At 42.9% G+C, this 25507-nt stretch overlaps 1 pseudogene across 1 annotated transcript in view; it reads left to right on the top strand.

The window, feature by feature from the left end:
• Positions 1-7727, top strand: part of LOC308427383 (heat shock protein HSP 90-beta-like) — a 34610-nt pseudogene extending 26883 nt beyond the window's left edge. The window contains exon 3 of the transcript in view: positions 5628-7727. The product of the transcript in view is annotated as a heat shock protein HSP 90-beta-like (transcript). The remainder of the gene's footprint in view (positions 1-5627) is intronic.
• Positions 7728-25507: the final 17780 nt, after the last annotated feature.

Raw genomic sequence — 25507 nt, 5'->3', positions numbered from 1 at the left:
CCCACCATTCCAGTCTCTGCTTCTGCCTTACCCCTTTACTCTGGTGTGTAATCCTCCAACTCTCTTTCAAGATACTTGTAAGTAGGTTCAGAGCCCTCCTGGGTGTGCCAAGATAATCTCCACATGCCGATATCCACAGGCAACGGGCTCAGAACGTGGCTCCCTAGTAAAGCTCCCCAGCATAGCTCCTGGTCTCATCTCGTGGTTGCTATCTTTCTATTCATAAAGTAACATTTATAGATTCTAGAAATTGAGACCTGATATGTTTCCACGACCATCCCTCAGCCTGCTGATGACTGCTCTGATGAAGGATTGATTCCATTTCTTATCCATCTTCCTTGTAATCTCTCAACAGGGTAGCATTTATTTCACAGATGTAAATCTTCAACTCATACATCTTAATTCCCTTTAATGGGCTCCCACCTTGAGCCGAGATGGCTGGACACTCATCTACATGAAGCAGTAAACAGAATAGAGAAGGGTGCTTTGTCCAGGCAAACTCTGAATGTCACCTGGAGGGACACACCCTTTTATTAGTGAGATGTGTCTTAGTTCTAGGAAGTGACCAACAGATGCAGGCTAAGTGGGGGTTTTGTGGTATACTTGAAAACAATAGAGAAGGACTCGAGAGACTAATGATTGTCTTGCAAGCTGTTGGGCCTTTAGGGGCTACAAATAGATTCCAGCTTTGAGCTAGCTGACCCTGGGAAAGGATTGTGGGTAAATTGTATACATTTCCTAGATGGTGTAAGAAAGATTCCAAGATGTAAACGTTCTAGTTCTTCCAGCCTCCTTCCCTCTCCAGCCCCCACTCCCATGTTCCTCTGTCTCTACGTGCTTGTCCTGCATACATACGCCCTTCCCTCCTGCCAATAGTTAACTCAAATGAGCTTACTCAAATTATCGCAGACTCCTGCTTCTTTAACAACCACCATCATAAGCATCCCCCAGACCGAAAAGGGCAGGGGGTGACGGGGGCTTGATTCTACACAATGCAAAATCATGAGAGATGACTGATTGAGATACAGCACATTACATGTGCTGCCAACGGTGACATTGTTATAGAAAATTCATCATCCTGACACGTTCATAATGCTCCGACACTGCTGTCTGATTGTGTCCCTCGCTACTACAGGTTTGCAGCTTCTGCTGTGTACCTCAAGGAGACATATGGCATTGAGCAGAGCAGCCTCGCCTAAGCCTCTGCTCTGCCACATGCTGTTGCTGCTAAATAAACAGTCCTCCTGTTAAAAAAGGGGGGGGGGTCTATGCACAAGGATGCGGGTAAAGGGAGCTGGTGCCTGGCTGAAATGGAGGTTAAATGAATGGATGCTCTCCCTGGCTTTTCTGAAGAGACACTGCTACATTGTGCCCTCCACATCAGCAGTGTCCAGTCTGATATATGGGATAGTTGTGAAAGACTCTGAAGCCAGGGACATTTTCCTGAATGATGCAATTACTTGGAAACCTGAATGACTCTCAGCCTAAACTCCAAAGAATCAAAAGCCCAAGGTGAGCCACAGTCAAGTGTCAAGAGAAACCTATATACTTCCTTCCTTTCTCTCCCTGGTTTGTAGCCACACATTTGTGCCTGTTGGGACTCTGTAAACCCCACCCCTCAATTACCTGGCAGTAGCCAGGTATGCTCTGCCCCAGTGACCTGACACCATAAAAGAGGCTGCTTGCCCCCTCCTCTCTCTCTTGGCCTCTCTTGCCTCTCTAGACCTCTTGGCCTCTTGCAGCCTTGCTCTCACCCCTATCCCTCCTCTTCCCCTTCCCTTCCCCTCTCTCCTTTCACGTGCTCATGGCTGGCCTCTACCCCTCTCTTAAGAGATTAAGTCACAGGCTCTGACTCAGATAACAAATGGCAAACAAACAACTTACAGCAGCATTTGTCAAGCAATATTCAGCATTTCTTGTGAACATTCACTTTATAAGATGCTTTCAGACTCTATTTTTGCTATGGAAAGTGAATAAGTATTCCACCTCTCCCCCCCGCCCCCGTTACAGCTGTGTATTACCTTAGGTTGAAAAGTTGATTACCTGGGAAATCCAGGGCAAAGAAGGGTGGGCGTTATGTTCTTCTCATAAAGGTGAAAGACCCCCGGACTGGGGAAGGCCCTCACTCAAGTACCAGGATACTCGAACCCAAGAACTCACGGAAAGCCTATCTTGCTGCAATCAGGCAAGAGGTTTATTGAGGGGAAGGGGGTAGACCAGAGCTCTGGGGACAACACATATCTCACACAGGAGATAGAGGAGTTGACCCTGAACTCAATTGGGGGGACATATAGGGAAAATTACATAGGCAGTTAGCAACGAGCACATAGCAATTTCATTGTTTTTTTTTTTTTCAAATCGGCACACTCTGTCCATTTTGTACACAATTCAACTCTAGGCCACTCTATTTTGGGGCACACTGACCTTCATACTTTGTTTCTCTCAGGACTGCAAGGCCAGCCCAGACCTTATCAAGTCTAGTCGGTCTGGGTTTGGGACATTTCTTTAAACAAGTTATTTTGTTCTTAGCCTTGAAGCATACTTGTCCTCAAGGCAAGGTCAGTGGGGCCAACTTGAAATTTTAACTCTTTCAAAGGCAAGTTAAGGAAATAGTCTGAGTACACAGTAGGATAGCAATCTTAAGTGACTTCAAGGTGTTATTAACTGTGTGGTCCAGCAAATGTTCCAGTCTCCTAGAATGTAAAAGATGTTTTACCATAACATATCATTACCCCTATGACTATGAAGGGGCAGGTGACTAGGCCCTAATTCTGTGGAAAAATTGGGACACAGCCTTATCTCCATTCTACCAGATGGTCCTGGATCAATAGGGGCACACACAGAGTTACACACCTTAGAAACTGTCTTAGGACTCAATGTTGTCTAATAGAGGTGGCACACGTTCCCTTGGTGGCCCTACTGTAGAACTACACAGCACACTCTACACTTTGGACACAAGAAGGACCATATCCACCTGCCTACATTTTGCATGGGAATAACTGAAAATATTGTTCCTCTGTTGTTCAAAGCTCTGTTTTCAGCTAACCAAATTAGAGAATGACTACAAGGACAAGTATGAAAGAGATGAATGTGCTTCTTCTGTAAACTCTCTGGATCTTTCCTTTCTTCGCCAATTCAGCACCAGACAGGTCTTTTAGAGAATTTTCTGATATTGGTCATTTCCCACTGTTATGCGACAAAACTTTTCCTGAGGAGCCCCAACACATCCCAAGTAGACAACCCATAACAGATACCATCAAAGTTTCAGTTGGTAAACAAATAAGTTCTGGTGAGGTTATTTATGGGAATGTGGGTTAAGGGCCACTTACAGCAATATGAGTGTGGGGTTACAGGAGCAGAAATTACTCAAAGACATTTTGACAGGACAACTCACAAAGCTGAGAACCTGGTGCATACTGTGCTTCGTGTAGGCAGCTCAAAAGATCAAAGAGTGTCTTTCCAGGTGCCTCAGTTGGTCTAAACCTCTTCCATGCAGCTAGGCTGGTTTCTATTTCTTCCAGAAAGCTGGTCTGGTCTCAGAGTCTTCTTTGCAGCCTGGCTTGTCTCAAAGTCTTCTGTAGCTCAGTTTTGCTTTACCTGAGAGGGACTCTCAGCTTTTATTGCTTACTATAGCAGGGAGGGTGAATCTGGTCAGTTTCAGGGACTTCCTGATTTTGAATTGTTTACCTTCCTGATTAAGTAGCTTCCCTGCTTGATAGAATGTTTTAATATTACAATGTTACACTACTTTATACAATGTTACACAATAGCCACTAAGAAAACAAAAGATTTCATTCACTTAAGAAATGCCTGGTGAGTGGCTTGTTTTAAGCCTGTCATTATGTAGATATGGGGATATAAAAATACAACTCAGCCCCTGTTTGTAAGATGTCATAAGTGTGGTGATTAAGACATACAGCATAGTAAGAGAGCTTTGGGAACTTACTGAAGAGAAGCAGATCTTCAATAGTGAATGAAAGAAAACCTTTGTGTCTTGTTCAATGTATTTTAAGCATCAGTGAGTAAATAGGAGGGACTGGGGGATGGAAAGAAGCTTCCTCCCCCAAATCTTTAAATCCCACATTGGAGCTGCAGAAAATTTGGGCACTCAGGCACTTTCTTATTTCACCTAAATACAGTGCTGGCCTGTGGCCATGACCTGCAGAACAAATTGAACATGAGCAGCAAGCAGCAGCGCATGCATGTGCTCCTGAAATTCTGCTGTGCATAAAGGATGGTTTTTAATTTGCTTGCACACTCCCAAGGAAAGAAAGGTTTCCTACTTATAGATTAATCAAACATTATGATAATAATGCTCTCTTGGCTCATTATTCAATGTGGAGATTGCCTCTGTTTCTGCCTACACCTGTTTGGCTCCCTTATCCCCGAATCACGTGTCCGGGACCCCAAGGCAAGCCCTATGTGGAAAGCCTCTGTGTCTTGCATTTATTTCATCTGCAGAAGGAAGGTAACAATGCCTCACAGGGAAGTTGAGAGGATTAAGTTAGATAACATGTAGCGCAAGTAATTTAGAAAAGTTTATTTCTTCCAACAAGCTCCAGGCTTTCCTGAGATAGGGCAACAGAGTCTTACACTGGATTTCATAGAATAGTTATGAGTAATTATTGAATGCTGGTAAGATCTCTCCAGGAGGAAATAAACAGGCCCTTGGAAATGCACATGTGTTGCTATGGAGGATGCTAGCCTATCAGCCTGATGGGGAACCTGTGCAGCATCACAATTATCTCCTAAACAAAGAGTCAAGTCTTCTGTAGAGGACTAGACAGTAGGCACTTCAGGCTTTGCTAGCAAAGAAACAAGGTGTCTAGGGCTGCGGAGATGGCTCTCTGAGTAAGAGTACCTGCTATGCAATAGGAATGGAGTTTGACTCCTGCATAAACATCATTGATATCTAGCACTGAAGGGCAGAGACAAGCTGATACTGAGAGTTCACTGACTAGCCATTCCTGCTGTCAAGCTTCAGGTTCAATAAGAATTCTGTCTCAACAAATAAGGTTGGAGAGCAATAGAGGAAGACACCCTAGTGTATATATGAGAAGACACACACACACACACACACATGCATGCATGTAAACATATATGCCACACACATACCAAAAGTCAAATGTCCATTGTTTTTTTTAATAAATGCTGTAATAGAAAAGCCAGAAGAGTTTGTTTTTTTGGTTTGGTTTTTTTTTGTTTGTTTGTTTTTTTGTTTTTTTGTTTTTTTGTCTTTACATTATAAACTGTAAAAACTATTCCTAGCTCCAGGATTAAATATGAAGTGCAAAAGAGCCTGTAATTCACTAACTCCTGTTCTTAAAAAAAAATGTGGCATTTTTCCATGATCTCTGTTTCAGCGACTGCATAGAGTTCCTTTCTTGGCTTGCCTCAAGAACAGATTGTACCCTCGAACCCAAAGAAACTCTTTCCTTCCAAAGTCTGTTTTGATCAGTTTTATTACGGCAACAGAAAATCAAATCACAACTAGCCTTCTCCTAAAAAGTAATGACAACACAATATTCTGTATCAAGAAAGAATATCCTGCTCTTGAGTCACCCCCGCACAGACTAGGCTTCCCATGCACACCCTGCTCTGTACTACTACTTGGTTTTCCCATCAAGGTGCCTGAGGAAGTGCACCATGGAGAGGAAGAGGTGGAGACCTTCGCCTTTCAGGCAGAAATTACCCGGCTCATGTCCCTCATCATCAATACTTTCTACTCAAACAAGGAGATTTTCTTCCAGGAGTTCATCTCTAATGCTTCTGATGACCTGGACAAGATTTGGTATGATGAACCCTTCCAAGTTGGACAGTGAGAAAGAGCTGAAAATTGACTTCATCCCAAACCTCAGGAGTGCATGCTGACTTGGGTGAGCACAGGCATTGGCATGACCAAGGCTGACATGATAAATAACTTGGGAACCATTGCTCAGTCTGGTACGAATGCGTTCGTGGAGGCTTTCCAGGCTGGTGCAGACATCTCCATGGCTGGGCAGTTTGGTGTCGGGTTCTACTCGGCCTATCTAGTGGCGGAGAACCTGGTCGTGATCACGAAGCACAATGGCAGTGTGCCTGGGAGTCTTCTGCTGGTGGATTCTTCACCGTCCCTGCAGACCACAGTGAGCCCATTGGGCAGGGTACCAAAGTGATCCTTCACCTCAAAGAAGACCAGACAGAGTACTTGGAGGAGAGAGGGGGCAAGGAAGTGGTGAAGAAGCACTCGCAGTTCATAGGCTATCCCATCACCCTCTACTTGGAGAAGGAACAAGAGAAGGAAATCAGTGATGATGAGGAAGAGGAAGGTGAGAAAGAGGAGGAAGATAAGGAAGATGAGGAGAAGCCTAAGTTTGAGGATGTGGGATCTGATGAGGAGGATGACAGCGACTAAGATAAGAAAAAGAAAACAAAGAAGATAAAGGAGAAGTACATTGACCAGGAAGAGCTGGATAAGACGAAGCCTATCTGGACCAGAAATCCAGATGACATCACTCAAGATGAATATGGAGAATTCTACAAGAGCCTCACCAATGATTGGGGAGACCACTTGGCAGTCAGGCACTTCTCTGCAGAAGGTCATTTGGAATTCGGGACATTGCTCTTCATTCCCTGGTGAGCTTTCTTTGACTTTTTTGAGACCAAGAAGAAGAAAAACAACATAAAATTGTATGTCCGTTGTGTGTTCATCATGGACAGCTGTGATGAGCTGATAACCTGAGTACCCCAATTTTATCCATGGTGCGGTTGATTCTGAGGACCTGCCCCTGAACATCCCCCGAGAAACGCTCCAGCAGAACAAGATCCTGCAAATACATTGTGAAGAAGTGCCTTGAGCTCTTCTCCGAGTTGCCTGAAGACAAAGAGAACTACAAGAAATTTTATGAGACGTTCTCCAAGAATTTAAAGCTAACCGTCACCGCCTCTCTGAGCTCCTTCGCTATTTTACTTCTCAGTCTGGAGATGAGATGACCTCCCTGTCAGAGTATGTGTCTCAGATGAAGGAGACCCAGAAGTCCATCTATTATATCACTGGTGAGAGCCAAGAGCAAATGGCCAACTCTGCCTTTGTGGGGCGTGTGTAGAAACGAGGCTTTGGGGTGGTGTATATGACTGAGCCTATTGATGAGTACTGCGTGCAGCAGCTCAAGGAATTTGATGGTCTCAGTGACTAAGGAGGGCCTGGAGCTACCAGAGGATGAGGAAGAGAAGAAGAAAATGGAAGATAGCAAGGCAAAGTTTGAGAGTCTCTGCAAGCTTATGAAGAAGATCTTGGACAAGAAATTTGAAAAAGTGACAATCTCCAATAGGCTTGTGTCTTCACCCTGCTGCATTGTGACAAGCACCCATGGCTGGTCAGCCAACATGTAACAGATCATGAAGGCCCAAGCACTTCAAGACAACTCTACAATGGGCTACATGATGGCCAAGAAACACCTAGAGATCAACCCCGACCATCCCATTGTGGAGACCCTGAGGCAGAAGGCTGAGGCAGACAAAAACGACAAATCTGTTAAGGACCTGGTAGTGCTGCTGTTCAAAACTGCTCTGCTCTCCTCTGGTTTCTCACTTGAGGATCCCCAAACTCACTCCAACTGTATCAACCACATGATTAAACTAGGCCTGGGCATTGATGAAGATGAGGTCACCACAGAAGAGCCCAGTGCTGCTGTTCCTGATGAGATCTCCCTAATGAGGATGCCTCTTGCATGGAAGAAGTGGATTAAAGGCTCCTAGGAAGCCTGTGCCCTCTGTATAATATCCCTGTGGCTCCCCCAACAGCCTTGACTGGCCCTGACCCACCTGGGTCTGCTCATGTCTACAAGAATCTCTTCTATCCTGTCCTTGTGCCTTAAGGCAGGAAGATCCCCTCCTACAAAATAGCAGGGTTGGGTGTTGTGTATTGTAGGGTTTTTTGTTTGTTTGTTTTATTTTGTTCTGAAATTAAAAGTATAAAAAAATAAAGAAGATGCAGTTTTATACAAAAGAAGAAAGAAAAGAAAGAAAGGAAGGAAGGAAGGAAGGAAGGAAGGAAGGAAGGATATCCTACTATAGTCTAGGAAACAATCAAAGTCAGAATTTGGCATAAGGTTAACTGCAGGCTACTTATTGCTTTCTCAGCATCATAAAGACAAAAATTTCTAAACAGAACCACTGCATGTCAGGGGCCATCCACATGTTTAAAAAATCTTCATGTTGATAAGTCCTTTTCCGCCAGAGCTAAGAGCTAATGAATGCTCTGTTTTATTTGGACACTTGGTTAAAACACCGGTGATTGGGCCACTCAGAGGGTCTGAGTCTGTACTTCTGCATCCAGAGTCCTGCCAATGTGGTTAATCAACAGAGTCACATTCTGAGAAACCCTGGCCTTTGTTGGCTTTCTTGTGAGCCTAAATTTGTTACATTTAGTTCTTTCTGTCCCTGATTTAAAGGTTCTCACACATTTAAAGTCCATAGTCCAGAAATGACTGGACTAAGTCTGCTTTTATAACATACAGATAGTGGTGGTCAAACATTCTGTTGCTTAAATATTCACATACACATTGTGGATGAAAAAGAGTTTGTAAGGATGATAATCCATCCGTATCTGAGGAGCTATTGACAGCTGGTGTCCCCTGAAAGATAGAGAGTTGCTTTTCTCCAGAGATGTGGACCTCACATGCTTCAGGAGATGGCCCTACACCCATGCACATACAGGCGGCATGACAAGAACTCAGTAGGTATTAAAAGAGAGAGATTGAGAGGGAAAGTTAAAAGTTAAGGAAGGAACTGGAGGGGAGATGATAGAGGTGGTATGGATCCGAACACATTATACACATGTGTAAATTCTAAATATTTCATTTCAAAAGGAAAGTCTTTATTGCATATACACACATATATATGCAGCAACAATAGAAGAAAAAAGAGGCCATGAATTTGAGAGAAAGCAAGGCGTGGAGGATCTGGAGGAGAGAGTGGAAGGCAAAAATGATGCAGTAATATTGTAACCTCAAAAATGCCATTGAGAAGATAAATGAATGATAATAGTTTTTAAATTAAGACAGTAAATAACTATTCATGCATCAGAAGCCTGAGCTGAGCCCCTAAATGCTTTAGATGCTGAACCCTGTGCACAGCTACCTCCAAAGGCTCAGATAAGCACTTGCCAGATTCTTACTCATGCAGGACCCGTCACTACTAATCTCTGGTCACAAGATGCTTACAGGACTTTTGCTTGGTTAGAATTGCTGTCAGTTCCCATAAACATATGCAGCACAGAGCACTAGAAGAGGCTGAAGTTCCTTGGGAAAGGACAACGGTACCCCAAAAAGACGACTATATAGATTTTTGTGTGAATATAAGTCATGGGGGTGGGCAACTCAGAACAAAATCCCACTGTGCAGCCCAGACTGGCCTCTAAATTCTAGCGACCCTGCCTCAAGCCCCTGGGTGCCAGGATTCTAGGCAAGCATGCCACACTGAGATAAGAGGTCTGCTGTGTATATTGATACTTATTCCCGACACATTTGTCCTAGAGGCTACAGCTAGGCTATATCACTTACCGGAAGCAGGGAGATTCTGCTGTGAGAAATCCAGTGACAACCATAAAGGCCTCTTTACAGTTCTGCAGCAGATAGCACAGTTCAGAACAATCCCCGGCGGTGTCATAAGCCTAACCCTTGGATCGTCACTCAGAACCGACTCACTCCTAAGGACACGGCTCCACTTATTCTCATTCCTCCCCAGTTCCTGTTGTGTTTTCATTGCTTAAATTCTACTGGGAAGCAAGGCCTTGATGTTGGATTGTAGATCTCACATAAAACATCGGGGCTATTGAGTTTGTCAGCTCTCGGGGAAGGCAGGATAATTGAAGTCCATTTATAAAGCTTCTGTGTCCCAAGAGCTGCAATACCAACTGACAGCATCAACTGGAAAGGGAGAATTCTCCTGACGTTCTATTCACTATGCACTTCCTATGCTTATAAAAATCTATCAAAAAAAAAAAAAAAAAAAAAAAAACCAGGAAGCTTGGGTTCACGTCACTCAATACTATGACAATAGAACAAAGAAAGCACCTACGGGTCTGTGGCTCCCAGCTCACTGTAGAGAAGGCGCTGCTCTGCCCGGCACCCTGCCTCATGCTTGATCTCAGCAGTGCTCATGTGAGCTGTGACCTCCACCCAATAAACAATTGGCAGAATTAAACCCATGTGTAAACCTAAAGTAAACTGTCATGGGCCAGCTGGGTTTGTTTCAGAACATGAGAAAATCAACCAGTGCAATTCACTGTGTTAACAAGTAAGGAGCGATGCCCTTGTGGTCATCTCAGCAAACACAGAGAAAATATTTGATTTTTATGCTAGAATCTACCTACACTCCGCATTTTAAAAGAACTTCACTTCATTTACCCCCAAAACCAATGGCCTGGCCATTATCCCCAGCCCCACTTTACAGATGAAGAAGTTAAGACTTGGAAATTTGGACAGTAATATGTAGCATAATTGACTTTAAAAGTCAGACCCATCTGTCTTCAAACTAGCCTGATGCTCTCAGCATTGCGCTGTGCCTTCCCCAGCGTAGGAAGCCATTATTCCTCTAATACAATGAAATATTCCTAACAAGACGGCAGAAAAGGGAGAAATAAGTGGATTTGTCACTTGGGCAAATGGGAACATGATAATAAATCATCAGGCTTTTCAGGAACCACTAATGTCAACAGACTATCAAATCCGAACCGATGGAGCAGCAAATGTAATTATTGAACCAGGACAATTTCAGTTTAAGATACTGATTAATCTCAAAGATACAAAGGTCCTTGCTATTACTCACTTGTGAAGAGAAATTAACTTACAAAGAAGATCCGGCATTGGCGGAGAAGATCCATGGGCTGCTGTTCTTCCACTTGGCTTTACTGCCACAATGTCTGTGTTCTCTGCCAACGTTTTATAAGTGAATTCTTACACACATTCAATCTCACATTGAGTGGATTCTGCTCCAGAACACAACCAAATAAAACAACCTAATTAATTCTAGAAAAGCAAGCATACCCCAAATATGAAAAACTAAAAGAGACATTACCCAAAAATAGATAAACAAATAAACAAACACCTGTATGTGTGGAAGAAATGCATAGATGCAGAGAAGAGAGGGTATTGTAGAAAAAAAAATCGAGTCTAAGAACAAAATAATTAAATTGCAAATAGCAATTAGTAAATATAATTCAACAAAATATTATATGAGGTTAGCAAATAGGATGAAACAAAGATAGACTAGAGGCATAACTCGTTGGTAAAGTACTTGCCTCGAATGAATAAAGCTCTAAGTTAAACTCTAAGTTAAAGCCCTAGCAGCAGGCAAACCCATTCCTGGTGCTTGGGATATCTATGTGAGGTATCTCTCTTCAGTGTAGAATAACTCCATAAAAAATGTGCATGTGTGTGTGTGTGTTTGTCTGCATGTATGTGTGTTTGTTTGTGTGTGTGTGTGTGTGTGTGTGTGTGTGTGTGTGCTTTAGGAATCTTCTATAGTAGTAGGATTCCATACAGCCTTTTCAAAAGAAACCAGGGTTCTGTAACGGTGACCCCAGATAGGTCAACCATGCCCCAATGGTAACTTTACACCTATGAGCATCTAAGCAGAACAAATAGGACTTGGCAGGGTGGGGGGTGAGAGATAGAGATAGAGATGAGAGAGAGAGAGAGAGAGAGAGAGAGAGAGAGAGAGAGAGAGAAAGTTTGGAGAGAAAGAACTGAAAAGGGTACTTATGATCAAAACATGCTATTTACATGTATGGCATTCTCAAAAAATTAATTAAAAAAATTTAAAGGTGTTTGTCAATGACCTAAGATTAATACCTGAATTACACATAGTAGAGCAAAGAAACAGTTCCCAAAAGTTGCCCTCTGACCTCCACAAACACACATATATGCATGTGTACGTGCACACACATACACAAAAGATACACCAACAGAAGTAGCATGCATGTTATAGGGATAACAAACCACCTCCTGGTTGGATTTAAGACATGCTCTCCAGGAGGAAATACGTGTGCTATAAATCTGGCCAGGGGCCCATGGGTGGGAGGCTTCTAGGCCCCAAGGTGGACATGCTTCTGTTGCTTTGCTAAATACACATAAAACCAAACTGCTCTCTAAATTCTTATCTCTATACCATAGATTAGAAAGCTCTCATCTGAAACGCTTCCTTATCCTGTGGATAGTAGTTGGTGAAGAAGCTGACAGTTGGCCAAAATTGTACAGAATAAATATCTGACACTCATCCACAAATGAAACATCTGTATGTCAGTGTGGGGCTCGGTGACCATCTCAGCAGAGTGGGAAGAAAGACGTTGTTAAGGATCGGAGTGAAACCTGCTCCTGGACAAGAAAAAATCCCTGCACCCAGGAACCCATATCCCTGTGCCCACCTGCACAGTATTCGGGAATGAGAGGGCGAGGGCTCCCAAGTCCCTACCCCTGGCTCAGGAGCTTTGACACCTCCGTTAAATAACCTGAACTAAGACAAAAAAGTGAAGGGCAATGACATTGTGTTCATAGATGTAAGCAGCTCCTTTTCTAATTTAATATTTGATATTCTGTATGTCTGTGTATATGAACAACGATCAACATAAATTGTAGCTGGTGAGGTTTTTTTTAAATCACGATGACATGAAGTTAGGGATGGGAGATAGATTTGGAAGGTGTTTGGGGGAGGGGTGGGTGGATATTATTAAAATACATTTTATGCATGCTTTCAGTTTTCAGAGAATTAATGAAAATACTTTTTAAATGAGTTTAAAGCTGAATATGAAATCTCAGAACCCAGGAACAAGAATATCCCGGCCTTTTAGTAAGTTTCGAGCCGACTTGACAGTGCCTGAGAAAGAAGAGTCAAGGTTGTCTTTTGACCTCTACATGTGTGTGCAAGAACACACACGGGCACCTGCATTTATACACATACACAAATCCACTGTATAGGGAACGAGAAAGCCTCTGTGGAAAAGGGGAGTCACTACATTAAAAACCAATAAAATGAACAAAATAGCAACAGTTTACTATAAGTTTGAAATTTCTCCAAATTAAGAAAGTAAAATGTATAAACTGTTAGCATTTTGTTTATGCAGTAGATAAATGATTTTCTATACTAGCAATGTTTATGTACAATTAGGGTGTTGCATCATTTATGCAAATTGTCGGCAATTACGCTATTACGGCCTAATCCACCAAAGAAAACACAACCGACAAACATTGGAATATGTTCCCATGGAAATGAAAGAAATGCAAAATAAAACACAGTAAATGGGTTAGTCTTGTGATGACGAAACTGGGGAGTGCCTTGCTGCGAGACAGTTTTCCATCCCAAGTATTACGAGCTTGGCCCGTTCGTTCTGAACATCAGAGAACTTTAAACTGTTCTAAGATGCCTTAAGTTCATTCACAGCTCTGATCCACAGACTCCGTTCTGCTTCCCTTTAAAAAGGCTAAGCTTCATTGGACTGACACTTGGTGGCATGTGATTTGTAACAGAAAAACTAGATGAAAACTTTTAAATGGTCAGTAATAATGAAAACTCTCAAAATAAGCTGTGGTTCTGCCAATCAGTATTGGGAGCCAAATAAGTATTTAGGACAAAATAGTTCAACACATTAGAGTCTGGGACGTAGAAACGTATAAAGCATTTTCATTGGGTGTTTAAAGAACTTTGAAAGGTAGGATGGGCTGCTAGCTTTACTATTGTAATGGGAGAGAAGATATGAAAGTTGTTCCATTTTGAAAAGGGCTCATGCCTGTGGGAGAGTAAGCATGCTGTCCTTTGGGGGATACCTGAATGAAATAACCCAGGCAGCAGCAGTGAGGGCGATCAGACAGACTACAGAGGGCTTTTTGTTCTTTTTGTAAATTACTTCTAGTGAACTCAGCGAACGTTTACTCAGATCCTGAGTCAGGGCAAAGACGTACAAGGGGATGGCATGGCGCTCACAAATGTGTGCGGATATATTTTACACGATGCTTTGTGCTTGCTCTCGGAGATTCCAAGCATGAATAGAATATATTTGACCATTCTCACGCCTCACTTCCGCTTCCCCAGGACACGCCCTCACTTCCGCTTATCCCAGGACACGCCCTCAGGCATCATGTCTCCTGCTTTAAAAAAAAAAAAAAGAAATCCACTGAACCCTATCAGTACTGTTCATATACACATGGAGAAAGGGCTAGCCTCGGGATAAAGGGCTAGCCTCGGCATGATGGACAACCCACCAGTGGTCACGCACCAAAGAATGACACTCCTTCTCCTAGTAGACATGGGCTGCCAGCATTTCCTCACCTAAATGGTTATTTTCTGCCGGGAAGACTTCTCAGGGAGGTCTGTATGATACATCACAAACCTTTCTTTTGGAGTTTGCTATTGTGCGTGCTCTTGTTTATAAAATGGAAAAATCCATTCTTAAGTCTGAAGAAGAAAATATGATGATTAGCACTCAGTGATCTCAGGTTCTGATAACAACTTCTAAATATCAAATATGAGAAAAAGAGAGATAAAAAATGTCTTTGTTCCCTCAGATCTCTAGATCATCAAACCTGTCTTATGACAGTGAAGTTTTTTTTTTTTTTTTTAGTGATACAAAGCTACATTTAGGAAATATTTTTTATTACCCTCCATTAACTAAAAATGAGGCTAGGAATCTAGAATGACTTTCTTTTTTCTAAGACAAGGCTTCTTCCTGTAGCTCTGGCTGGCCTGGAACTCACAGAGATCTGCCTGCCTCTGCCTCCCAAGTGCTGGGATGAAAGGCATTTACCAACACTGTTCAGCCTTCAGAATGTACTTTTAAGACTGTCAGGACGCTGACAACTTCTTACCTTCTTTCTTTAGTTGAGCTTTCTGTGTCAACTGTGCATCTAGTGCTTAAGTACCCAGCGTGTCATAAGTACTACACAAAGCTCAGTATTATCTTGAACAATTTAACAAGTATTTCTCAGCAACTACCATGTGCCTGGCATGATATACACCATTCCCTACAGCTGAAGAGTCAGGGTGTGGAGTCCCACCCCTGTAGCCCCTGTACCTAGCTGGCCGACAATTACTTGAACTTATGAGTTCGGGGTCAGTGGAGGCAAAACTGTGGCATTATTTCCAAAACATAAAATTAACTAGAGAGCATTTCTTTTTTGCTTTAGTATGCTAGGACTCACGTCAAATCAAGAAAGAACAGAAGCAACAGCTCACCGTCAAAGAGAACAGAGAAATAACGCTTCCTTGTGTCTTGTAGGTTGGTAACTGGTCACAGCGAGAACATGGCGATGGTGTGAAACAGAAACACAAAAGCCAAAGGGGTAGCGAAAATGGCTAGCTGGGATATGGGGGTGCGATAACGGTGATGTGTCTGCATAGGCACCCCTTATGTTGCCTCTCGGTCTCCTAAGGGCCTCACTGGACAGACAGCAGAAAGAACCGTGCTTTCTCTGAGGCTCACAGAGGAAGGGGTGTGAAGGGTCACTGTAAACTACACCAAAAGCAGCTTTGCTGGTGACGACCTCAGTGAGTGTCACGCAGGAGCACGAGCCATCAAGGTTCCAAGAATTTCATTCCCAAGAGGATGGAACTCCAGAGTCAAATTCAACATACTACCCACTATTACCTGAAACAGACACCACCATTCTTCCCCCATCTCCTAACATCTCTTCTCTCCTGTAAAGTGAGTAAGATGTACTTGACGGATTAATAAAAACGTGAACAATCTACTCAGCACCACAGGATGCAGATTCGTGTTTTGCTACAGGAATTCTTGGAGTCCTATCAGCCCATGTGCCTCCTTGCCTCCTGACTTCACTGCATGTTGCTGAGGGTCTGTCTATATTTAGAACACCATAGAATTGGTAGGAGTTTTAGCTTCACACATGGATTTTTCCACCGTAACATCTGATGAGGCTGGGTCAGAGTAGGTGTCTGGCTGCGGCAATTCTCCAGGACAGCTTGGAAAGTGAGAGAGGCTGGAAGCCTTCGGGGGTCTTTCTACGCCTGCGTCAGCTGGAACAAGAGACTACTTTTTATGACTCCTCGGACATATTTCTGAAACAAGAGCCTTGCATTTTCTCTAGGTAACAGTATGAATAAAATAGAGATCATTATTAAACATGCCTTTTAAAGAAGAAAAGAAAAAAGGAAGGGAGGGAGGGAGGGAGAAAGGAAAGATATATGCTGTTACAGAAAGATCCACACTGTTCTGAGCCAAGGTTAGAAGTACTTAATTGTAAGGAACACATTTTGTTTTCTTCAGGGATGTCTCACACTCAGTCAAAATTCTCAGAGGATCTTCACAGTTAAAATGCCTCAACTATTATGAAATCATAATCAAATATTTGAGTCAAATGAAACCAGCCATTAAACTACCAAACAGTTAATGTCTCATGTTATCTAGCTCTTGATGAGAAGGGTGAGCACACATGCATGCACACACACACACACACACACACACACACACACACACACACGTGTGTGTGCATGCATGTGTGTGTGTGTGTGTGCCTGTGTGCAAGTCCTCTCAGCTACACCCTAGTGACATGGAGATTCGTGTAAGGATTCTTGCTTCCTACCCAAACCTGAGCGCCTGGCCTGGTTTCTGTCCACACTGTGAGTTAAACTCCAAACTCTTCCCTAACAATCCTGAGAAACAACAGTGACCACCAGGGACCGGGGCTCAATTTACTTACAAATGTGAAAGCTGGCACTGACGAGTTCTATCTATTATTGATAAAGGAGTCTCTCATTAATATGACCCCTCAAGGTGATATCGTTCTTTATGCAGCAGAATCACCAGGCAGTGTCAGAAACCCTCACTCTGAAGCCACACTGCACACTGGCTCCCTAGGAGCCCGCAGCAGCCAGGCATCGGCTGTGGAAGAGAAGATGCATACAGAAGCTACCCAAAGTAAGCTGACTGATTAACCACCCTCGCCAGCCCTCCAACGAGACAAGAGGAATTAATGCGCACAACCCTTTTCCTGTACTTGATGCATGCAGCAGGAGTCAAAATCCACGCACTGAGGCAGAAAAAGTTTCACTAGTTTAAATTACTACTATCTTAACCTTTTATGAAAAGATGAGTCAGGGGGAAAAAAAGAGAGACTAAAATAATAGATCACACAGGAAAACTAACCACAGACTTCATAATTCTGCTCAACAGGTAAAAATAATTATTATGACTCACATTTTAAAAACATTGAGCTTTACAGCTAACTAAAGGTACCAAATATGTTATTCTGTATCTAATCTCTACAATATGATACTTAATGTTAGATTATACTATCCCAATTATTAGATGTCATGTAGCCGGGTTAATGAGTGATTGTAGAACCTCTGGGATGAAAAACAGTCATAACATACTACGTACAAAGCACAGGTTCCAAAACACACCTGATTGCTCAGTGCCATAGGGTTTTTTTTAACCATGTGTACATTTGTGCACACACAGGTGCGAGCATTCAGGGATTGGGGATTGTATGCATGTGTGTACAGTACCCAACAGGACCAGCAGAGAGCTATGTGCTACCCAGACAGGTGGGAACTGAACTCGGGTCCTTAGCAGGCACTTACCTGCTGAGCAATCGCTCCAATACCTTCAGCCTGGTTGTGGTAGAAAGATAATTTTCACACACACGACCACGGAAGTGGCTGTGGGTGATCTCCGTCAGTCCTCTTCTTACAGTGAACAGGTTTCTCGTATCTGATGGGGGGTGTGGTCATTCTTTTTTTTAAGAGATGAGACCTTGCTATGATGCTCAGACTGGCTCTGAGCTCAGACAGGTTCAAACAACACTTCATTTCACCCTGGGCCACAGATGTGCACCACACTCAACTGGCTTTTATTTGTTGGTTTGTTTTTTGATGCAGGATCTCACTCTGAACCCTAGGCCAGCCTTGAACTCTCAATTTCTTGCCTCTGCCTCCGGAATAGGTTTACAGGCAGGTGCCACTGTGTCCTGCTAACTTTGTGTTCCTGCAAAAAGGTTTGGTTGGTTTCAAACAGACGAGCTTAGTAGGAAGAAAAAAAACTTTTAATATAAAGTTCTTTTTTTAAGACATTTTTAGAGGGGAGGTGGGCACAAGTCCCTCCCCTGGCCAAGAAGCCCATTGGCATTTGACCCCCGCTGTGTAAAGGGAAAGTCAGTTAGAATGGCTGACACAGTAGGTACATACATGGAACATAAACCATATCCCAGGGCAGGTCTTACACCCAGGAGCAGTGGGCAGATACGAACTGGTTTCCACAGTAATAAATGCAAAACCAAAACAAGCACCAAACCACAAAGGGATGGAGGAAGGCAAAGAAAAGGTGGGAGTCATTTCCAAAGCAATGTCTTCCTCAACAAAAGAACCTCCTGCATACTCAGGAGTGAACCTTAGGGGTAGACACATTCCAGAGCATTCTCAGGTAAGGAATGTGTTCCTGACCATGTTCAGTTCAAGATCGCAGTTCAAGAAAAAGAAAAAGACAATAGACTTGCTTTTGAAGCTGATTAGCTCTATGTCTTAGAGTTACTGGTTAAGAGGTTAAAGGGATAGTCTGGAATGCCCCTAGGCATTGTAAGGTTTTTTCTGGAAGCAAAAGGAAGGGACGTGTTATAGTTACCATCCATTGTCAATTTATAGTAAGCAACACCTAGGGCTTAGTTGGTGAACCATTCCATTGGGTGTGTCTGTCAGGCTGTCTCAAAGAGGTTTAGCCAAGAAAAGATGACCTTAAATATGGGTAGTACCATCCTATGGGCTGGGGTTCAGTCTGAATAAAAAGGAAGAGAGAGAAGGCCAGAGATTCTTGATGTGCCCAGATGTGAGCCTGCTTCCCACAGCCCCAAGCTCCTCCTACAACCATGATTTTTTTCTGCCAGGATGGCCTGTGCCCTCAAACCAGGAGCTAAAGTAAAATTTCCTTGCATTGAGTTGTCTTGTTAGGTTTTGTCACGGCAGTGAGAAAGTAACTCAGGTAAGACACCTGAACTTATGTAACAGAAGAGTTTGTACTAAAGGAACCCACCTCACTCTGAAGCCAACACACGTAAGTGAAACTCGGGAATCGCACACTTCAGAACTATAGAAGGAACACAGAAGAGCCACTGCTCTGCCGCACTCCTAGAGGAGTGGATGCTCTTTAGCAGGGCAACAGACGCAGGACGGAAGGGAAGTGCCCACAGTCTCCCTATCGCGGGCATGTTGCTCCCACTCACGCTAAGACAGCAGACTCTGACTATCCCTTCCGCCTCAGACAGAGATGCTATAATCAGGGAGCCATCATAAGAAGGCCTTAACATATAACCTGACGTCCAGAGGGTCCCTGCATCGTTATGTTGGGATAGTCTTCTGTTTGAAGATGAGTCTGCCTTTCCTTACCTTCCTAAGGCACCTTCCGATTGGTTTAATAAAGATCTGATAGCCAATCACTAGACAGGAGAGGATGGACGTCAGGCAGGCATAGGAACTCTGGAGAAAATCAGGTCTAGGGTTTCACCAGCCAGACCCAGAGGAACTCGGACCTATAAAACTGGGGAGAAGTAACAAGCCACGTGACAGAACATTAGTATAAATGGGTTAATTTAAGTTATACAAGCTGTGAACAAGCCAGCTACAGCCAAGCTTTCATAATTAATTAAAGGTCTCTGTGTTATTACTTGGGCAGCTGGTGAGCAAAACCAGTCCTGCGATATCTATATCTCCAAATCTGGAAGGGAGGGGGGAGGGAAGGAGGGAGGGAGGGGTGAAGGCAGACAAAAGAAAAAACAGGCATCCTGATGTACACCTATAATACCAGCACGTGGGAGAAAGAGACCGGAGGGTCAGAAGTTCGGAGTTATCCTCTGCTATATCGGGAGTTTAAGGCCAGCCTGGGCTACATGAGAACTTGTCTAACACAAAAACAAAAAAAAAAAAAAAAAAAAAAAAAAAAAAAAAAAAAAAAAAAAAACAAAAAAAACAAATCAGAGTGGGGAACATAATTCAGTAGTTGAGGCTTCCTATCATAAATGGCATTCTGTGACAGAGAAACTATATCAAATCACTCATCTGATAATATACCTCAAAGTTTTAGAGGAAAAAAAAAAAACATAAAGAATAAGCTGAGCCCGAAGTCAGTAAAGGAAAGAAATGATAAATACCAGAGCTGACGTGGAAACTAAAATAACAGTGGAAATCACCAGCAAACAGAGTTTGCTTCTGAAAGTTAAACCCTCGGGCAAGCAGAGAAAGAAAACAGACAGACAGAGATCAAGTCAGATACCACCGATATCCATCAGGTCACTGGGGACTATTTTTGAAAAATTGCATTTTAATAAGTTTGAATTCTAAAATAATTGGACCTAGAAGACATGTTACAACTGAACAAAAGTATTAAAAAAAATAAGCAGAGTAGGAAAAACTCTTGGCAGGCTTCTATTTGCTTTCTTTAAAGGATATTTTTAATGTTTATTTTTATTTAGACTTAATTTGATTAAAATGTAGCACATCATTTACCTCTTCTCTTTCCTTTCCCATATTCTCCCAACTCCATCTCAAAAAGATGGTCTCTTATACATACAACCTGATTATTCCATTTAGTGTTGTTTGAATATTATTTCAGGGCTGGCCTCTTGGTGTTGCTTGACCAATTAGGGACCATGCTTAGGAAAGAGTACGTTTCCCTCTCCATGGCCACTAATTGTCTGCAGTTCTTTGTCTAGGGCAGGGCCCTGTGATGTTTCCCCCTGTCCCAATTTGGTTAGTATGTCTGTTTGTGTTGTCGTTGTTCAGGTCTTATTTGGGCAGCCACACTGTTATCACGGTGGCTTCCCTGTCATTGCTGGGAGGCACAGTCTGAACAGCTGACTTCCTGTCCCCTGGCTATTACCGTCCTTCTGCCCCTCTTCCCGGGGATTCCCTTAGCTTTGGATGCCAGAGATGTGTTTGGATGTATCCACCGAGGTTGGACACCTCATAAACAGTCATTCTGCACATTTTGAGTAGCTGGGTTTTCTCTAGTCACTTTTTGCTGCAAACAAACAGTATCCCAAAGCGTTCCCACTGCAAGTGAATCTCAGGAAATTTGGCAGCCCAGATAAAGAGCAAAGAAAGTGAATATCAAAGATTGTTAGGAAGCTCGACCTAGATAACGAGCTTCTAATTTCTGTCCCTGAAAACAATGACTTGCCACAAGCAGCCAGGATTACTTTCTGTATTTCAGCCTCTGTCCAGCACACACACACACACACACACACACACACACACACACACACACACACACATGCAAGCATATACTTTATGTAAACTTGTTTGATTTTTAGGTTTCTTATCTAAGAAAGTATCTTTGGGACTTATTGTGTTAGTTAATGATGTAGCTGGGGTGTATCTGTGTAATCAGATGCTCTCAGTCACCAAAGTCACCAGAGGCACTAAAGCTGAGGTCACAGGTGGCTGTCAGCTGCCGGACGTGGGTGCTGGGAACCGAACTCAGGTCCTCTGCAGGAGTATAAAATGAACACTTTTAATGGCTTAGTCATTTCTCTAGTTCTGGAGAAATTATTAATAAGTCAAATCATATTAAAGGAAGAAATAGAGCTGATCTGAGCATTTTTATTACAATCCTACAAATGATCATCATGAGGCAATATTTATTAGGAAGAGAATTGAAGAGGAAAAAAACTAGATTATAACAAAAAATCATGAATAATGAAAACTAATCTCTCCCATTTAATTTCCCCTACATCTGTCTAGATGAAATTACACCTACTAAATATTGACTTTACCTCTCAGAACCTGAAGGCATGTGACATATTTTATTTGACATGGATCACTACATTTAACCTCCGGCTAAGGATGAGGCTAGCACGTCTCATTCAGTGGCACAGGAGAAAGCTCACAAGTCACAGAGTAATCGCCTTATAGATCCGTCTGTCACCTAGGGGAGGTCTGGTTGATGGGTGTTCGGCAGCTGCTCTGCAGACAGCTCCTACATCCGCCCACAAAAAGAAATAACAGGTTCCTCTTGGAGTGCACTATAAACTTGGATTGGGGAAAACTTACCTTTTCTTCACCAAATTCTGGGGTTTTTTTTCCATTTAAACTCAAGATGCAAAGGGCAGTGCACTATCGGCATTTATAAATTTGCCTTCAATTGGGTGTTTGTGAACTGTGGTGTTTGTGTACCTGTCATATTGCTACAGGTTCCTTGCCAAACTGTTATACACATCACTACCTTATAATTGAGGCAGCTATCCATCTTACCGCATTGTGATAACTGGATTTTGATGAAATTGGTTTGCTTCATAAGTCTATATATTTCATCTCGTGTGTTCCAAAACATTATTCTAGAGTCCAACGGGGATTCCGAGCACAAAATCAGCAACAAAATTGGATTTAGAATTTCCGCACAGAGTATCTCAAACACTAGGGGATCTAAAGCAGCCTCCAAAACGGAGGCCTTCAGTAGGATGGAGAAAATACACTTGCATTCTGGGCCCACCCTGGTGTTCAACCAGAAATCATCAGACCCATTGATAAGCACTGTGTCTTCCCCATGACCCAACACAAGCCTGAGATAAATCTGGCCTCAAACCTTCACTCAGGACTTTTCTCCTTCTTGGGTTCACACTCGCTGCTCTCAGTGTGCACGCAGGGCGTCTGACACGCTGCCTGGGTGACACACAAATCAATCATTACTCTTTCAACATAATCTGAAGCAATGTACTAGGCCCCAGTCATCCTTCTAAGACAGTCAATGACAGCAAAGCCCACAAGGAAGGTCTAAACCCATCAGTGTAACTGTTGAAACAGTGCCTGGCTAGAAAGAAATCCTCATTTCTTCCATGCACAAACAGCTGTCCCTCTGGTATTTTCCTCTGGACGTTGAAGTCAAACTAAAGGTTTCCATTTGGCTCTTCAGCCTTCCACTGTGGTAACCTCAGACAGACAGCATCTGGGACGCTGGATTTTTCCACCTGACCAACCGTTGCGGAGATGTGCTCTCAGTTATTCAGCACTAGCTAGACAACAAATCCTTGTAGACACTGCTGTCTCTGTCAGAGTCCTTTGTAAAGCAGAAAGAAAAGAGTCTAAGGCGAAACTCATGGTGGTTTAGAAATAACCCACTTTACGTCCCAGAACACTATAAAGCAAATGAGGATTTCCCAGCAGCCCGGCAGAGAGTGGAGAGAGACTTAAGGTTCTAGCAGCCTGGATCAGAATTAGGGAAGGACTGACACCTGAAGCCAGAGAGACCTGGCCAGCACAGGAACACAGGCTGGGTACAGTGGTAACAGCATCATCTGTCAAGACAAAGAGCAGTAGACAAATCCAAGATCAAGGATAGTACCCATAAAGACTCTACAGCCAGAAATCTAGAGTCAAGAAAGACTGAGAGTGAGGTACTAATTCCTCAGTATTTGTATTGTTTATTGAACTAAAATATATATGCCTGGCATTTTTAAAGTACTCGAGAGTGGTATTATAATATTCACCCAGTGGGTAGCAGAGCCTCCAGGACCAAGCTGGCAGCCGCCGCAGCCCCCCAAAGGAAGGTCGGTAAGAATACAGGAACCAGGGCTTGCCTCAGAGTCAGAAAAGCCATGTGCTGCTGTAACTCCCTCCTTGTGACTGTCCAAGCACCTAAAGGCCTACAGGGCTAGGGTTCACTATATGAGATGGTTTGCATATGCTCAGCCCAGGGAGTGGCACTATTAGAAGGCGTGGCCTTGTTGAAGGAAGTGTATTACTCTGGGGGTGAGCTTGGAGACCCTTCTCCTAGCTGCCTGAGGATGCCCAGTCTGTTCCAGTTTCCTTCGGATAAAGATGTAGAACTCTCAGCTCTGCCTGCACCATGCCTGCCTGGATGCTGCCATGCTCTTGTCTTGATGATAATGGACTGAACCTCTGAACCAGTAAGTCAGCCCCAATTAAATGTTGTCCTTATAAGAGTTGCCTTGGTCATGGTGTCTGTTCCTATCAGTAAACCCTAATTAAGACACCATCTTCAGCTCTCAGAGATAGCTTCTGCCAGGGACCAGCAGACACTGCCCAAGAATAATATCTTGACAGCACACCTACTTCAAGAAGCAATTTCTACTTAAATAAATAAAATCATGGGGAGCAGCTTCAGTGAAACCTGTAACACATGAGTCAGAAACTAGTACAGCCCTGCCCAAACAAACCTACGCCCTCACAATAATAAGCCAACATGATTTACCTCATCAATTTTCTAATGTTTTCTGATAACTCTTTTCTTGACAGGCCCAAGTCAAAAAAAAATGTCTTTTAAAGTTGACTAGCTGGTATTTTTCAAAGGAAATGCATTTAAGCTATTAAAATGTTTACTCTCATAAGGAAATGACTAACCTTAAATTCTACATTGTAAATGTGATATGTAGATGGTTTCTGAGATTAGGGCAGAAAGCCAAATTTTACGTTAATGCCATCACAACATCTTTTTGTAAGGATGAATGAATGAATAATGTAGAGAAATGGAGGAAAGAAAGAAGATTGGTAGATAATAGGTTATAGATAATGGATAGATAGAGATGGAGAGAGATAGATAATAATGGATTAGATAATGGATAGGTATTTATTTATTTATTTATTTATTTATTTATTTATTTATTTATGGTACTTTGTGTCCATATATAGCTACATACCAGGAGAGGGCATTAGATCACTCCATAGATGGTTTTGAGGCACTATGTGGTTATTGGGAATGGAACCCAGGACCTCTGGAAGAACAGCAGGGCTTTTAACCACTGAGCCATCTCTCCAGCCTCATAGTTAGGTATTTTAATATCCTCCCTAAATGGGCTATTTCGTTTTTTGTTTTTTGGGTTTTTTTGTTGCTGTTGTTGTTTTTAGAGAATTGTGCCACATGTGTGTGGGTGAGAATGTATGCCACAAGTGTGTGGTGCCCACAGATTCCAGAATAAAGCACAGGAATCTCTGTAGCTTTAGGCAGCTGCACCTCCCAACATACATGCTGAGAACCTAGCTCAGGTTCTCTGAAAGAGCAACAAATGCTTGTAACCCACTAAGCCACCTCTTCAGACCCTTGAGTTCTCTTCTACAAGTTGTCTACCACTAAGAAGTCTAAAGGTCCCGTCAGAAATAAGAACAAAATAAGAACACTGTGTAATTTTCTAGAGTAAAAGTTCCTGCAAGTTTTACCTCTCCCTCAACCTTATTGAGACAATTTTACAAGAAATTACTCAAAGAACTTCAAAGAACCCCTCTTGACCTGCAGAGAAACCTTGAGCTGACCATCAGTTACATTTGAGAATCCCTGACTGACTACAGTGAATTTTTTCTTTAAAAGCACAACTCGGGTCAGTGATGAGCAACAATTAGTATCTCGTCTGTCTGACAGTGCTGGGTCACAGACATTCAAACGCCTGCACAGCTTTTTCCATGGAGCCGAGGATTCAGATTCAGGTCCTAACGGCAGAACAAGTGCCCTCTGAGGATCTCCCAGCCCCTCATAAAATCTTCCTGTGTGTGGTCAGTGACTTCCACATCCACATGAGAT

This window comes from Micromys minutus (assembly GCF_963924665.1).
Source record: "Micromys minutus genome assembly, chromosome: 11".
Taxonomy (NCBI): Eukaryota; Metazoa; Chordata; class Mammalia; order Rodentia; family Muridae; genus Micromys; species Micromys minutus.
This window is presented reverse-complemented; position numbering and strand designations above follow the sequence as displayed.